A 16,570-nucleotide genomic window follows, 5' to 3' on the forward strand; every position below is an offset into this window, starting at 1 on the left:
TTTGGGTTGGGTTCTCTTTTATAGTCTGCAGGCATTAAATGAAAGAAGTCAGTGTTCCAGCAGAAGGAGACAACGTTTCAGAAAAGGCATTGTAGCAAACCAAAAAAGAAATTTTAAGCGCAGCAGAGTAACCAGCGCACATACCTGTTAGCTCAGGTGAGTTTAAAAGGCTGCTGTTGATAACAAGGGCATTTGCTAAATAGATGGTGTGTGTGCAACAATATACTGAAAGGTCAATTATATTGTGCAGCTTATCTCACCACCTGTAGTTATTTAGGTGAAAGCTCCAAAATGCTTGCCTAATATGTCTGTTTATCCAAAAGGAAGTAAAAAGGGAGAGCTAGAAAGATAGCATTGCATCACATTACATGGCAATGCAATGCACAGTTGCTGAAGTTGAACCAAAATGAGCTTGTAATCTGGCTTCTGCAACTTTGAACATGAAAAATCCAATGAGGAGAAGAAAAGCAAAGCCAAAGAGTCCATCCCCAAATCCGACAAACAAGCAAAATGAACAAAAAACATTGAATTCAATTCTTTCTGATTTTAGAAACTGCATTAAAGAAGGGGTGCACCGGTCCTGGAGATACTGCAATACCAGGTCAATGCGTGGAGTGGACAGAGCAAGCTTTTTTTCCATCTCCCTGTTCTAAAAATCCATTTAATATATGGTCCCCAGATAGGGGACGTATCAGATATTAAACTGATAAGAACAGATACTACACTTGATCTTAGCCAAAAGGCCGAGAAGCGATAACCAGAATTGGTTTCAAACTACGGAGCCACCCAAGGATCCTGAAAAGTCCATTTGTGGAGATGAGCTCCTGGACTCCCGTTAAGAAGACATGTTGTCAACCTCTAGATCCCTTACATGCCTGCACTTTTCGGCTTGCTGCTGCTGCAATCCACGCGTTTTAGATCTGCATAACTCCACCTCTTTAAACACAGCACCTTCACCCCCTGCTGTTCCCACCCGCCTCAACACCGTTGGAAGGGAGGAGAACCAATTAAGGCGGGGGGTGGGGTGGAACGAGCAGCTGTCTACCCTTAGCAGGAGGGCTCCTGATTACATACCTCTCCTGCTGCTGCTGCTGCTGGCTGTCCAGCAGCAGACTGAAGGTGGCTGCTGCTGTGCACAGGTATATAAAGGCTCAGAGCCTATTATGACACGCGCAGCCAGCGTTCCATTGCCACATTCCATCTACTGCAGGCAGGATACCTGGCTGGCTGAATGTCGCTGAGAAGCTCACAGAGACCGCCATAAGCAACAGTTTAACAGAATGCCACAGACTAATCAACCAAACTTTTTGGGTTGGGTTCTCTTTTATAGTCTGTAGGCATTAAATGAAAGAAGTCAGTGTTCCAGCAGAAGGAGACAACGTTTCAGAAAAGGCATTGTAGCAAACCAAAAAAGAAATTTTAAGCGCAGCAGAGTAACCAGCGCACATACCTGTTAGCTCAGGTGAGTTTAAAAGGCTGCTGTTGATAACAAGGGCATTTGCTAAATAGATGGTGTGTGTGCAACAATATACTGAAAGGTCAATTATATTGTGCAGCTTATCTCACCACCTGTAGTTATTTAGGTGAAAGCTCCAAAATGCTTGCCTAATATGTCTGTTTATCCAAAAGGAAGTAAAAAGGGAGAGCTAGAAAGATAGCATTGCATCACATTACATGGCAATGCAATGCACAGTTGCTGAAGTTGAACCAAAATGAGCTTGTAATCTGGCTTCTGCAACTTTGAACATGAAAAATCCAATGAGGAGAAGAAAAGCAAAGCCAAAGAGTCCATCCCCAAATCCGACAAACAAGCAAAATGAACAAAAAACATTGAATTCAATTCTTTCTGATTTTAGAAACTGCATTAAAGAAGGGGTGCACCGGTCCTGGAGATACTGCAATACCAGGTCAATGTGTGGAGTGGACAGAGCAAGCTCTTTTTCCATCTCCCTGTTCTAAAAATCCATTTAATATATGGTCCCCAGATAGGGGACGTATCAGATATTAAACTGATAAGAACAGATACTACACTTGATCTTAGCCAAAAGGCCGAGAAGCGATAACCAGAATTGGTTTCAAACTACGGAGCCACCCAAGGATCCTGAAAAGTCCATTTGTGGAGATGAGCTCCTGGACTCCCGTTAAGAAGACATGTTGTCAACCTCTAGATCCCTTACATGCCTGCACTTTTCGGCTTGCTGCTGCTGCAATCCACGCGTTTTAGATCTGCATAACTCCACCTCTTTAAACACAGCACCTTCACCCCCTGCTGTTCCCACCCGCCTCAACACCGTTGGAAGGGAGGAGAACCAATTAAGGCGGGGGGTGGGGTGGAACGAGCAGCTGTCTACCCTTAGCAGGAGGGCTCCTGATTACATACCTCTCCTGCTGCTGCTGCTGCTGGCTGTCCAGCAGCAGACTGAAGGTGGCTGCTGCTGTGCACAGGTATATAAAGGCTCAGAGCCTATTATGACACGCGCAGCCAGCGTTCCATTGCCACATTCCATCTACTGCAGGCAGGATACCTGGCTGGCTGAATGTCGCTGAGAAGCTCACAGAGACCGCCATAAGCAACAGTTTAACAGAATGCCACAGACTAATCAACCAAACTTTTTGGGTTGGGTTCTCTTTTATAGTCTGCAGGCATTAAATGAAAGAAGTCAGTGTTCCAGCAGAAGGAGACAACGTTTCAGAAAAGGCATTGTAGCAAACCAAAAAAGAAATTTTAAGCGCAGCAGAGTAACCAGCGCACATACCTGTTAGCTCAGGTGAGTTTAAAAGGCTGCTGTTGATAACAAGGGCATTTGCTAAATAGATGGTGTGTGTGCAACAATATACTGAAAGGTCAATTATATTGTGCAGCTTATCTCACCACCTGTAGTTATTTAGGTGAAAGCTCCAAAATGCTTGCCTAATATGTCTGTTTATCCAAAAGGAAGTAAAAAGGGAGAGCTAGAAAGATAGCATTGCATCACATTACATGGCAATGCAATGCACAGTTGCTGAAGTTGAACCAAAATGAGCTTGTAATCTGGCTTCTGCAACTTTGAACATGAAAAATCCAATGAGGAGAAGAAAAGCAAAGCCAAAGAGTCCATCCCCAAATCCGACAAACAAGCAAAATGAACAAAAAACATTGAATTCAATTCTTTCTGATTTTAGAAACTGCATTAAAGAAGGGGTGCACCGGTCCTGGAGATACTGCAATACCAGGTCAATGCGTGGAGTGGACAGAGCAAGCTCTTTTTCCATCTCCCTGTTCTAAAAATCCATTTAATATATGGTCCCCAGATAGGGGACGTATCAGATATTAAACTGATAAGAACAGATACTACACTTGATCTTAGCCAAAAGGCCGAGAAGCGATAACCAGAATTGGTTTCAAACTACGGAGCCACCCAAGGATCCTGAAAAGTCCATTTGTGGAGATGAGCTCCTGGACTCCCGTTAAGAAGACATGTTGTCAACCTCTAGATCCCTTACATGCCTGCACTTTTCGGCTTGCTGCTGCTGCAATCCACGCGTTTTAGATCTGCATAACTCCACCTCTTTAAACACAGCACCTTCACCCCCTGCTGTTCCCACCCGCCTCAACACCGTTGGAAGGGAGGAGAACCAATTAAGGCGGGGGGTGGGGTGGAACGAGCAGCTGTCTACCCTTAGCAGGAGGGCTCCTGATTACATACCTCTCCTGCTGCTGCTGCTGCTGGCTGTCCAGCAGCAGACTGAAGGTGGCTGCTGCTGTGCACAGGTATATAAAGGCTCAGAGCCTATTATGACACGCGCAGCCAGCGTTCCATTGCCACATTCCATCTACTGCAGGCAGGATACCTGGCTGGCTGAATGTCGCTGAGAAGCTCACAGAGACCGCCATAAGCAACAGTTTAACAGAATGCCACAGACTAATCAACCAAACTTTTTGGGTTGGGTTCTCTTTTATAGTCTGCAGGCATTAAATGAAAGAAGTCAGTGTTCCAGCAGAAGGAGACAACGTTTCAGAAAAGGCATTGTAGCAAACCAAAAAAGAAATTTTAAGCGCAGCAGAGTAACCAGCGCACATACCTGTTAGCTCAGGTGAGTTTAAAAGGCTGCTGTTGATAACAAGGGCATTTGCTAAATAGATGGTGTGTGTGCAACAATATACTGAAAGGTCAATTATATTGTGCAGCTTATCTCACCACCTGTAGTTATTTAGGTGAAAGCTCCAAAATGCTTGCCTAATATGTCTGTTTATCCAAAAGGAAGTAAAAAGGGAGAGCTAGAAAGATAGCATTGCATCACATTACATGGCAATGCAATGCACAGTTGCTGAAGTTGAACCAAAATGAGCTTGTAATCTGGCTTCTGCAACTTTGAACATGAAAAATCCAATGAGGAGAAGAAAAGCAAAGCCAAAGAGTCCATCCCCAAATCCGACAAACAAGCAAAATGAACAAAAAACATTGAATTCAATTCTTTCTGATTTTAGAAACTGCATTAAAGAAGGGGTGCACCGGTCCTGGAGATACTGCAATACCAGGTCAATGCGTGGAGTGGACAGAGCAAGCTCTTTTTCCATCTCCCTGTTCTAAAAATCCATTTAATATATGGTCCCCAGATAGGGGACGTATCAGATATTAAACTGATAAGAACAGATACTACACTTGATCTTAGCCAAAAGGCCGAGAAGCGATAACCAGAATTGGTTTCAAACTACGGAGCCACCCAAGGATCCTGAAAAGTCCATTTGTGGAGATGAGCTCCTGGACTCCCGTTAAGAAGACATGTTGTCAACCTCTAGATCCCTTACATGCCTGCACTTTTCGGCTTGCTGCTGCTGCAATCCACGCGTTTTAGATCTGCATAACTCCACCTCTTTAAACACAGCACCTTCACCCCCTGCTGTTCCCACCCGCCTCAACACCGTTGGAAGGGAGGAGAACCAATTAAGGCGGGGGGTGGGGTGGAACGAGCAGCTGTCTACCCTTAGCAGGAGGGCTCCTGATTACATACCTCTCCTGCTGCTGCTGCTGCTGGCTGTCCAGCAGCAGACTGAAGGTGGCTGCTGCTGTGCACAGGTATATAAAGGCTCAGAGCCTATTATGACACGCGCAGCCAGCGTTCCATTGCCACATTCCATCTACTGCAGGCAGGATACCTGGCTGGCTGAATGTCGCTGAGAAGCTCACAGAGACCGCCATAAGCAACAGTTTAACAGAATGCCACAGACTAATCAACCAAACTTTTTGGGTTGGGTTCTCTTTTATAGTCTGCAGGCATTAAATGAAAGAAGTCAGTGTTCCAGCAGAAGGAGACAACGTTTCAGAAAAGGCATTGTAGCAAACCAAAAAAGAAATTTTAAGCGCAGCAGAGTAACCAGCGCACATACCTGTTAGCTCAGGTGAGTTTAAAAGGCTGCTGTTGATAACAAGGGCATTTGCTAAATAGATGGTGTGTGTGCAACAATATACTGAAAGGTCAATTATATTGTGCAGCTTATCTCACCACCTGTAGTTATTTAGGTGAAAGCTCCAAAATGCTTGCCTAATATGTCTGTTTATCCAAAAGGAAGTAAAAAGGGAGAGCTAGAAAGATAGCATTGCATCACATTACATGGCAATGCAATGCACAGTTGCTGAAGTTGAACCAAAATGAGCTTGTAATCTGGCTTCTGCAACTTTGAACATGAAAAATCCAATGAGGAGAAGAAAAGCAAAGCCAAAGAGTCCATCCCCAAATCCGACAAACAAGCAAAATGAACAAAAAACATTGAATTCAATTCTTTCTGATTTTAGAAACTGCATTAAAGAAGGGGTGCACCGGTCCTGGAGATACTGCAATACCAGGTCAATGCGTGGAGTGGACAGAGCAAGCTCTTTTTCCATCTCCCTGTTCTAAAAATCCATTTAATATATGGTCCCCAGATAGGGGACGTATCGGATATTAAACTGATAAGAACAGATTTTTTTTTTTTTTTTTTTTAAAACCATTCAGGTTGTTGTAAACAACAGTATGAAAGTCCGCCAAAACCTTCAAATAGTTGCTCAACTATAACTCATCATCATGGTTAATCTTTATTCTTTTTATAAATTTATGTTTCCAAAATCAGAGTTAGTATATTTGTGCTATATTACTCTCATGAAGGTACATAAAATTACTGGTACTTTACCAGATGACGCCATTTCATGACCTTCCAAATGCCCTCAGCGTCCAATCCACCACCTCTACTCTTGTCCCATTTATATATAAGGTACAACCTAGATAGAATTAACCGAATACAGTCATTAATAGGTACAGTTTTTCTTTTGAACAAAGCCAGGTTTCTCACATCCCAAAGGCTTTCCATGACACACACCATTATTAACCACAAAATCCTTTCATTCACCTTTCCACATGCACCAATACCAAACATAGCCACTCTCCAGTTAATATAACTCACACCTGCTAATTCCTTACATAGACCACCCACACCTTTCCACACACTATATGCATAATCACAATCCCACATCACATGTCTCACAGTCTCACTCGCTCCACACCCTTCTCTTGGACATACATTCGTTCTGATCAAATCTCTTCTCTTTTGCACATCTCTCACAGGCAGTATATCATGCAAAGCCATCCACACCACATCCTTCTGTTTATTCGACATACCATGCGTACCCAATTTTTCCCATGCATCCGCCACTTCATTAAATCTTAAATCATTAATATTACATTCAATCTCATTTGCTCTCATTTTTCCCATCACCGCTTTTGGTTTCTCAAACTCACACATAGACACAGCCAGCAAATCATTCTTTCTAACAAACCTTTCAATCACCTCATACCACACAGGACATTTAAAAGCCACAGGCACACTTCCATCTTTTTTCACCCAGCATAACCCATACAACATCCATCCAGCCATATATCGCAACATATATGCACCTTTGTTCTTTTTACCCATTAGCACTACCACTGTTTTAATATAATTAAGGCTCAGGAATATTTCAATATCAGGAAAATTCAGACCACCATTCTGATATGTTTTGTATAAATATTCTCTCTTTAATTTTTCCATTTTACTCCCCCAAAAAAAAGTAAAAATTAATTTTTGTACTCTTTTTATTTTTTTGTATGGGGACGGAAAGACCCCAGCAACATAAAGTAATATTGGAAGTATTACTGCCTTAATTATAAGTACCTTTCCATTCAATGTCAACTCACGCATTCGCCAAAAATTCAGTTTCTTCTCTATCCGTAACCCACACTCATCCCAACTTTCAGTACCCTTCAGATCATCATTCAGCAATATACCCAAGACTTTAATCGACCCTTCCATACATGTCACACCATCCATCTTAATCCTACTATCACCAAAACACTTAAAACAACATTTATCCCAGTTTACCCTAAAAGCAGACGCACCACAGAAAAAATCCAATAATAACTTCACTCTACTCATAGACGCAATACTCTCACTCACAATCACCACATCATCCATATATCCCAGCACCTTGACATTCATTCCTTTACTCCCAGGTATTAGCATTCCTCTTATCGCTTTCTCTCTCCTAATCATACATAACAAAGGTTCAATCACACTAACAAACAAAACAGGGGAGAGAGGGCACCCCTGTCTAACACCTGATTTAATCAGGAATTTATCACACAACCAACCATTCACTAAAACTTCACTCGTCACATCATCATACAAACATCTCACACCATCTAGGAACTTCTTAGGGAAACCCATTTTTTCTAACACTTCAAACATAAACACATGCGACACTCTATCAAACGCCTTCTCAAAATCTAAAGCCAACAACATACACTTCTGCTTTCTATCTCTACAGTCTCCCAGCACATCTCTCAACAACAACAGATTATCACTTATACATCTCCCAGGCACAGCACACACTTGATCATCCTTGACAACCTTCCCAATCACTTCACGCATACGGTTTGCTAAAATCTTGCTATACACCTTGTAGTCGGAATTTAGAAGCGTTATTGGCCTCCAATTCCCCAGTTTTTTCTTTTCACCTTTTTTATAGATTAACACAACCACACCTTCTTTCATAGATTCACACAGTTCTCCATTCTCCCACATATACTTACATACTTCCGTCAGATCCGCACCCATGCACTCCCACGCTTTCACATACAACTCTACTGGTATACCATCTTTACCTGGTGTTTTGTTTTTCTGAGCACTGAACACCACCTTTCTCACTTCATCCAGAATCACATCCTCACACAAGTTCTCACATTCATCATTATCCAATTTATCTTCCAAGCTACCTAACACTTCACCCATCAAACCAGAATCAATCCATTTATCCCCATACAGTCTACTATAGAAACCATTCACCTCCTCAATCACACCCTCTCCAGTTATACTCACATCATTCTCATCCAGTAATTCATCCATATCCATTTTTTTCCCATTCATTTTTTTGAAAAAGTATCTGGTACATTTTTCGTTTTTTTCCAGGTGTTCTATTTTGGTTCTGTACATTATTTCTTTCCCCTTTTTCTCAATCACACGTTTTAACTCATTCTTTGCTTCCACTAACAAATCACTCACATCAATCCCAGACATACTGCATTTTTTCAACCATTCAATCCTCATATTTAATTCTTTGAATTTATTTCTATATATGGCGGCTTTCTTGTAGCCCCATTTTCTGAAAAATTTTTGGATTTCTTGCTTCACCCAATCCCACCATTCTAACACACATGCAAACCTGTTTTTATAGTATCCCCACCTTTCATACTTCTTTTTAAACTCACTCATCACTCTTTCATCCTCTAGCAACCTCACATTCAGCTTCCATACACCCCTCCCATGCACAAAGCTCCCTTTCTGTCTGAACATACCCCTCAAACACTCGTGGTCCGAGAAGGGGACCGCACACTGCTTAAAACTAATGCACTCCAGATTTTTGGAGAAAAGCATCCTGTCAATACGTGATTCGATCCCCCCTCTGTCCGCCCTATATGTAGGTGGTGGATTGTCCGACCTTAAAGTAGCGGCATCTGAAAAAGAAAAATCTGAAATTAAATGGGATAATTTTTTCCCGGTTACATCACCGGTTTCATCCGTAACACAATTAAAGTCACCAACAAAAATGGTAGGAATCTTTCCTGGCAAAAATAACTGAACCTTTTCCAAGAGAGCAAGACGCTCCTCTTTTCCGGTAGGACTATAGATGTTAACTATTCTTACCCGCCACCCCCTATATTTCACTATGGCAATAATGCACCTCCCCACCTCCACCACTGTGTAGCTGTCCATGCTGCACTCTGCGTTCCCCAGCAGGATCCCCACACCATCGTTCTTATTTACATTAGACCCAGACCAGATGTGCTGTCCATGAGGCCAGTCCTGATTGTCCGGCACTTCTGATAATCCGCACTCCTGCAGGCAGTAAATATCTGCTCCCAATGATCTGATATACCTGAGCACAGTACACCTGCGTCCTTTAGATTTCATCTGCCTCACATTTAAGGATAGGACATTAAGTGAAGCTTTGGAAGCCATATCAGAACTTTCTTATGGAGATTTCTACATGTCCCCCATTTCTGTATCAGCCTTGTCCTTCTGGGGGCTGGCAGCCGGACTGGTAACAGGTGAGGGCAGGAACCCCCTCTAAAAAATCGCAATCAGGGGAGAAAACCAAGTCTGGATAAGCCCGCTCACTCATGGGACTTTCACTGCCCTCATCTGCATAATGATAAGCGAGGCGGGGTTTCTTCACAGCATTCCCCCTGGTCTCTTCAGAGGACCTTGCTGCTGCTGTGAAATCCCCCTGCTCCTTTATTTCACACTTAGTGCCACTGGCACTGACACTCTGCTCCTCCTCATCATCTGCCTGCAGCTTGTCCCAGGAGACATGGGGCGTTCTGCTCAGTGCCTCCTCCATATCTCCTTCACCACAGGCAGACACAAGTACTGGGAGCTGCTCGCTGAGCTCCATGTCTAGCTCCGCCCCCTCCGACGTCACTGGCTCTGTAGCTCCGCCCCCCACTCTCACTGCAGATGCAGAGGCTGCTGCTGGAGCGCTCTGAGTCACAGGGATGGTAGCACTCACAGGTGTCAGATTCAGCAGCTGATTGCCTGAGGGCAGCTGATTACCTGCAGCTGAGGAGGCAAGTAACTCTTCGCTGACAATGGAGTCAGCTCCATGAGGTCGGCTCTGCTGCAGAGCATTGCTACCAGGCATTACAGGGCTGGCAGAGGCAACCTGGGCATACAGCCTGGCTCCACCAGTGCGTGCCCTGCAATCCCTGTACACATGTCCAGACTCCCCACAGCCATTACATACAACAGGGTTGGGGCAGTCCTTTGCACGGTGCCCAGGTAGATTACATTTTCTGCAGAGCATTGCTTCAGGGCAGTTCTCCTGCATGTGGCCATAGGAGTTACATTTGCGGCAGTAAAAGGGGGCTTCAGGGAAAAATAAATATCCATTATTCCTGCCAATGCTGAAATTTAAAGGGGGATAGTGGAAACCCCCAGGGCCCTGAGGGTCTATCCCAAAACGGACAAAGAACTTGTGCTTCCCAGTCCACAGTCCAGACTCCATGCTAACTACTCTGTGGGCATACTGTACATAGGAACAATGTCTTTTAAGGAAATCTGCTATTTCTTCCAGGGGGACAAAGGGATTATGCATGAAAACGACTAAGGGTATGTCCCCTCTGGAATAAAGGACTGTGAAAGTAAGTCCTGAAAGCAAGTCATTGTCAGCATTTTCCCTGAGGGCTCTGTACAGGTTCTGGCATGCACCAACAGAAGAAAAAACAAGCACATACCGTCCCTCTCTCCTGAATTCCTGCAGGCATACGATCTCCTCCTTCTTTACCTTCAGTATGTCATAAAGCACCATATTGACCAGGTATCCCAGTGAAAAATGCATTCTCTTCTCCTGCGCGACCTCGATCCTGAAACCATTACGGACCCGGGCATCCCCGGTCCCTGCGAAGTGGACAACTACTCCCATCCTTTCCAGGTTCGCCTTCTCTCTCCACCACTCCTTTTAGTACAGCATAGCTGTACTAGCCTTTAAATGACCAGACCAGGCATACTGCACTTGATCTTAGCCAAAAGGCCGAGAAGCGATAACCAGAATTGGTTTCAAACTACGGAGCCACCCAAGGATCCTGAAAAGTCCATTTGTGGAGATGAGCTCCTGGACTCCCGTTAAGAAGACATGTTGTCAACCTCTAGATCCCTTACATGCCTGCACTTTTCGGCTTGCTGCTGCTGCAATCCACGCGTTTTAGATCTGCATAACTCCACCTCTTTAAACACAGCACCTTCACCCCCTGCTGTTCCCACCCGCCTCAACACCGTTGGAAGGGAGGAGAACCAATTAAGGCGGGGGGTGGGGTGGAACGAGCAGCTGTCTACCCTTAGCAGGAGGGCTCCTGATTACATACCTCTCCTGCTGCTGCTGCTGGCTGTCCAGCAGCAGACTGAAGGTGGCTGCTGCTGTGCACAGGTATATAAAGGCTCAGAGCCTATTATGACACGCGCAGCCAGCGTTCCATTGCCACATTCCATCTACTGCAGGCAGGATACCTGGCTGGCTGAATGTCGCTGAGAAGCTCACAGAGACCGCCATAAGCAACAGTTTAACAGAATGCCACAGACTAATCAACCAAACTTTTTGGGTTGGGTTCTCTTTTATAGTCTGCAGGCATTAAATGAAAGAAGTCAGTGTTCCAGCAGAAGGAGACAACGTTTCAGAAAAGGCATTGTAGCAAACCAAAAAAGAAATTTTAAGCGCAGCAGAGTAACCAGCGCACATACCTGTTAGCTCAGGTGAGTTTAAAAGGCTGCTGTTGATAACAAGGGCATTTGCTAAATAGATGGTGTGTGTGCAACAATATACTGAAAGGTCAATTATATTGTGCAGCTTATCTCACCACCTGTAGTTATTTAGGTGAAAGCTCCAAAATGCTTGCCTAATATGTCTGTTTATCCAAAAGGAAGTAAAAAGGGAGAGCTAGAAAGATAGCATTGCATCACATTACATGGCAATGCAATGCACAGTTGCTGAAGTTGAACCAAAATGAGCTTGTAATCTGGCTTCTGCAACTTTGAACATGAAAAATCCAATGAGGAGAAGAAAAGCAAAGCCAAAGAGTCCATCCCCAAATCCGACAAACAAGCAAAATGAACAAAAAACATTGAATTCAATTCTTTCTGATTTTAGAAACTGCATTAAAGAAGGGGTGCACCGGTCCTGGAGATACTGCAATACCAGGTCAATGCGTGGAGTGAACAGAGCAAGCTCTTTTTCCATCTCCCTGTTCTAAAAATCCATTTAATATATGGTCCCCAGATAGGGGACGTATCAGATATTAAACTGATAAGAACAGATACTACACTTGATCTTAGCCAAAAGGCCGAGAAGCGATAACCAGAATTGGTTTCAAACTACGGAGCCACCCAAGGATCCTGAAAAGTCCATTTGTGGAGATGAGCTCCTGGACTCCCGTTAAGAAGACATGTTGTCAACCTCTAGATCCCTTACATGCCTGCACTTTTCGGCTTGCTGCTGCTGCAATCCACGCGTTTTAGATCTGCATAACTCCACCTCTTTAAACACAGCACCTTCACCCCCTGCTGTTCCCACCCGCCTCAACACCGTTGGAAGGGAGGAGAACCAATTAAGGCGGGGGGTGGGGTGGAACGAGCAGCTGTCTACCCTTAGCAGGAGGGCTGCTGATTACATACCTCTCCTGCTGCTGCTGCTGCTGGCTGTCCAGCAGCAGACTGAAGGTGGCTGCTGCTGTGCACAGGTATATAAAGGCTCAGAGCCTATTATGACACGCGCAGCCAGCGTTCCATTGCCACATTCCATCTACTGCAGGCAGGATACCTGGCTGGCTGAATGTCGCTGAGAAGCTCACAGAGACCGCCATAAGCAACAGTTTAACAGAATGCCACAGACTAATCAACCAAACTTTTTGGGTTGGGTTCTCTTTTATAGTCTGCAGGCATTAAATGAAAGAAGTCAGTGTTCCAGCAGAAGGAGACAACGTTTCAGAAAAGGCATTGTAGCAAACCAAAAAAGAAATTTTAAGCGCAGCAGAGTAACCAGCGCACATACCTGTTAGCTCAGGTGAGTTTAAAAGGCTGCTGTTGATAACAAGGGCATTTGCTAAATAGATGGTGTGTGTGCAACAATATACTGAAAGGTCAATTATATTGTGCAGCTTATCTCACCACCTGTAGTTATTTAGGTGAAAGCTCCAAAATGCTTGCCTAATATGTCTGTTTATCCAAAAGGAAGTAAAAAGGGAGAGCTAGAAAGATAGCATTGCATCACATTACATGGCAATGCAATGCACAGTTGCTGAAGTTGAACCAAAATGAGCTTGTAATCTGGCTTCTGCAACTTTGAACATGAAAAATCCAATGAGGAGAAGAAAAGCAAAGCCAAAGAGTCCATCCCCAAATCCGACAAACAAGCAAAATGAACAAAAAACATTGAATTCAATTCTTTCTGATTTTAGAAACTGCATTAAAGAAGGGGTGCACCGGTCCTGGAGATACTGCAATACCAGGTCAATGCGTGGAGTGGACAGAGCAAGCTCTTTTTCCATCTCCCTGTTCTAAAAATCCATTTAATATATGGTCCCCAGATAGGGGACGTATCAGATATTAAACTGATAAGAACAGATACTACACTTGATCTTAGCCAAAAGGCCGAGAAGCGATAACCAGAATTGGTTTCAAACTACGGAGCCACCCAAGGATCCTGAAAAGTCCATTTGTGGAGATGAGCTCCTGGACTCCCGTTAAGAAGACATGTTGTCAACCTCTAGATCCCTTACATGCCTGCACTTTTCGGCTTGCTGCTGCTGCAATCCACGCGTTTTAGATCTGCATAACTCCACCTCTTTAAACACAGCACCTTCACCCCCTGCTGTTCCCACCCGCCTCAACACCGTTGGAAGGGAGGAGAACCAATTAAGGCGGGGGGTGGGGTGGAACGAGCAGCTGTCTACCCTTAGCAGAAGGGCTCCTGATTACATACCTCTCCTGCTGCTGCTGCTGCTGGCTGTCCAGCAGCAGACTGAAGGTGGCTGCTGCTGTGCACAGGTATATAAAGGCTCAGAGCCTATTATGACACGCGCAGCCAGCGTTCCATTGCCACATTCCATCTACTGCAGGCAGGATACCTGGCTGGCTGAATGTCGCTGAGAAGCTCACAGAGACCGCCATAAGCAACAGTTTAACAGAATGCCACAGACTAATCAACCAAACTTTTTGGGTTGGGTTCTCTTTTATAGTCTGCAGGCATTAAATGAAAGAAGTCAGTGTTCCAGCAGAAGGAGACAACGTTTCAGAAAAGGCATTGTAGCAAACCAAAAAAGAAATTTTAAGCGCAGCAGAGTAACCAGCGCACATACCTGTTAGCTCAGGTGAGTTTAAAAGGCTGCTGTTGATAACAAGGGCATTTGCTAAATAGATGGTGTGTGTGCAACAATATACTGAAAGGTCAATTATATTGTGCAGCTTATCTCACCACCTGTAGTTATTTAGGTGAAAGCTCCAAAATGCTTGCCTAATATGTCTGTTTATCCAAAAGGAAGTAAAAAGGGAGAGCTAGAAAGATAGCATTGCATCACATTACATGGCAATGCAATGCACAGTTGCTGAAGTTGAACCAAAATGAGCTTGTAATCTGGCTTCTGCAACTTTGAACATGAAAAATCCAATGAGGAGAAGAAAAGCAAAGCCAAAAAGTCCATCCCCAAATCCGACAAACAAGCAAAATGAACAAAAAACATTGAATTCAATTCTTTCTGATTTTAGAAACTGCATTAAAGAAGGGGTGCACCGGTCCTGGAGATACTGCAATACCAGGTCAATGCGTGGAGTGGACAGAGCAAGCTCTTTTTCCATCTCCCTGTTCTAAAAATCCATTTAATATATGGTCCCCAGATAGGGGACGTATCAGATATTAAACTGATAAGAACAGATACTACACTTGATCTTAGCCAAAAGGCCGAGAAGCGATAACCAGAATTGGTTTCAAACTACGGAGCCACCCAAGGATCCTGAAAAGTCCATTTGTGGAGATGAGCTCCTGGACTCCCGTTAAGAAGACATGTTGTCAACCTCTAGATCCCTTACATGCCTGCACTTTTCGGCTTGCTGCTGCTGCAATCCACGCGTTTTAGATCTGCATAACTCCACCTCTTTAAACACAGCACCTTCACCCCCTGCTGTTCCCACCCGCCTCAACACCGTTGGAAGGGAGGAGAACCAATTAAGGCGGGGGGTGGGGTGGAACGAGCAGCTGTCTACCCTTAGCAGGAGGGCTCCTGATTACATACCTCTCCTGCTGCTGCTGCTGGCTGTCCAGCAGCAGACTGAAGGTGGCTGCTGCTGTGCACAGGTATATAAAGGCTCAGAGCCTATTATGACACGCGCAGCCAGCGTTCCATTGCCACATTCCATCTACTGCAGGCAGGATACCTGGCTGGCTGAATGTCGCTGAGAAGCTCACAGAGACCGCCATAAGCAACAGTTTAACAGAATGCCACAGACTAATCAACCAAACTTTTTGGGTTGGGTTCTCTTTTATAGTCTGCAGGCATTAAATGAAAGAAGTCAGTGTTCCAGAAGAAGGAGACAACGTTTCAGAAAAGGCATTGTAGCAAACCAAAAAAGAAATTTTAAGCGCAGCAGAGTAACCAGCGCACATACCTGTTAGCTCAGGTGAGTTTAAAAGGCTGCTGTTGATAACAAGGGCATTTGCTAAATAGATGGTGTGTGTGCAACAATATACTGAAAGGTCAATTATATTGTGCAGCTTATCTCACCACCTGTAGTTATTTAGGTGAAAGCTCCAAAATGCTTGCCTAATATGTCTGTTTATCCAAAAGGAAGTAAAAAGGGAGAGCTAGAAAGATAGCATTGCATCACATTACATGGCAATGCAATGCACAGTTGCTGAAGTTGAACCAAAATGAGCTTGTAATCTGGCTTCTGCAACTTTGAACATGAAAAATCCAATGAGGAGAAGAAAAGCAAAGCCAAAGAGTCCATCCCCAAATCCGACAAACAAGCAAAATGAACAAAAAACATTGAATTCAATTCTTTCTGATTTTAGAAACTGCATTAAAGAAGGGGTGCACCGGTCCTGGAGATACTGCAATACCAGGTCAATGCGTGGAGTGGACAGAGCAAGCTCTTTTTCCATCTCCCTGTTCTAAAAATCCATTTAATATATGGTCCCCAGATAGGGGACGTATCAGATATTAAACTGATAAGAACAGATACTACACTTGATCTTAGCCAAAAGGCCGAGAAGCGATAACCAGAATTGGTTTCAAACTACGGAGCCACCCAAGGATCCTGAAAAGTCCATTTGTGGAGATGAGCTCCTGGACTCCCGTTAAGAAGACATGTTGTCAACCTCTAGATCCCTTACATGCCTGCACTTTTCGGCTTGCTGCTGCTGCAATCCACGCGTTTTAGATCTGCATAACTCCACCTCTTTAAACACAGCACCTTCACCCCCTGCTGTTCCCACCCGCCTCAACACCGTTGGAAGGGAGGAGAACCAATTAAGGCGGG

The 16,570-nt window shown here is 44.2% G+C and overlaps 8 non-coding genes and 1 pseudogene across 8 annotated transcripts; all 9 read right to left on the minus strand.

The window, feature by feature from the left end:
- Window positions 1–564: 564 nt before the first annotated feature.
- LOC141204142 (U2 spliceosomal RNA) lies at window positions 565–755 on the minus strand. The gene has a single exon (XR_012275114.1). It is a non-coding gene; the product is annotated as a U2 spliceosomal RNA (small nuclear RNA).
- Window positions 756–1,870: 1,115 nt separating this feature from the next.
- Window positions 1,871–2,061, minus strand: LOC141204134 (U2 spliceosomal RNA). Its single transcript, XR_012275106.1, has one exon. It is a non-coding gene; the product is annotated as a U2 spliceosomal RNA (small nuclear RNA).
- A 1,115-nt stretch (window positions 2,062–3,176) lies between these two features.
- Window positions 3,177–3,367, minus strand: LOC141204517 (U2 spliceosomal RNA). Its single transcript, XR_012275378.1, has one exon. It is a non-coding gene; the product is annotated as a U2 spliceosomal RNA (small nuclear RNA).
- A 1,115-nt stretch (window positions 3,368–4,482) lies between these two features.
- LOC141204518 (U2 spliceosomal RNA) lies at window positions 4,483–4,673 on the minus strand. The gene has a single exon (XR_012275379.1). It is a non-coding gene; the product is annotated as a U2 spliceosomal RNA (small nuclear RNA).
- A 1,115-nt stretch (window positions 4,674–5,788) lies between these two features.
- LOC141204394 (U2 spliceosomal RNA) lies at window positions 5,789–5,969 on the minus strand (annotated as a pseudogene).
- A 6,233-nt stretch (window positions 5,970–12,202) lies between these two features.
- Window positions 12,203–12,393, minus strand: LOC141204098 (U2 spliceosomal RNA). The gene has a single exon (XR_012275070.1). It is a non-coding gene; the product is annotated as a U2 spliceosomal RNA (small nuclear RNA).
- Window positions 12,394–13,508: 1,115 nt separating this feature from the next.
- On the minus strand, window positions 13,509–13,699 carry LOC141204519 (U2 spliceosomal RNA). The gene has a single exon (XR_012275380.1). It is a non-coding gene; the product is annotated as a U2 spliceosomal RNA (small nuclear RNA).
- A 1,115-nt stretch (window positions 13,700–14,814) lies between these two features.
- On the minus strand, window positions 14,815–15,005 carry LOC141204520 (U2 spliceosomal RNA). The gene has a single exon (XR_012275381.1). It is a non-coding gene; the product is annotated as a U2 spliceosomal RNA (small nuclear RNA).
- Window positions 15,006–16,117: 1,112 nt separating this feature from the next.
- LOC141204521 (U2 spliceosomal RNA) lies at window positions 16,118–16,308 on the minus strand. The gene has a single exon (XR_012275382.1). It is a non-coding gene; the product is annotated as a U2 spliceosomal RNA (small nuclear RNA).
- Window positions 16,309–16,570: the final 262 nt, after the last annotated feature.

This window comes from Phyllobates terribilis, unplaced genomic scaffold, assembly GCF_046119375.1.
Source record: "Phyllobates terribilis strain yellow unplaced genomic scaffold, ASM4611937v1 Scaffold_134__1_contigs__length_4944459, whole genome shotgun sequence".
Classification (NCBI taxonomy): domain Eukaryota; kingdom Metazoa; phylum Chordata; class Amphibia; order Anura; family Dendrobatidae; genus Phyllobates; species Phyllobates terribilis.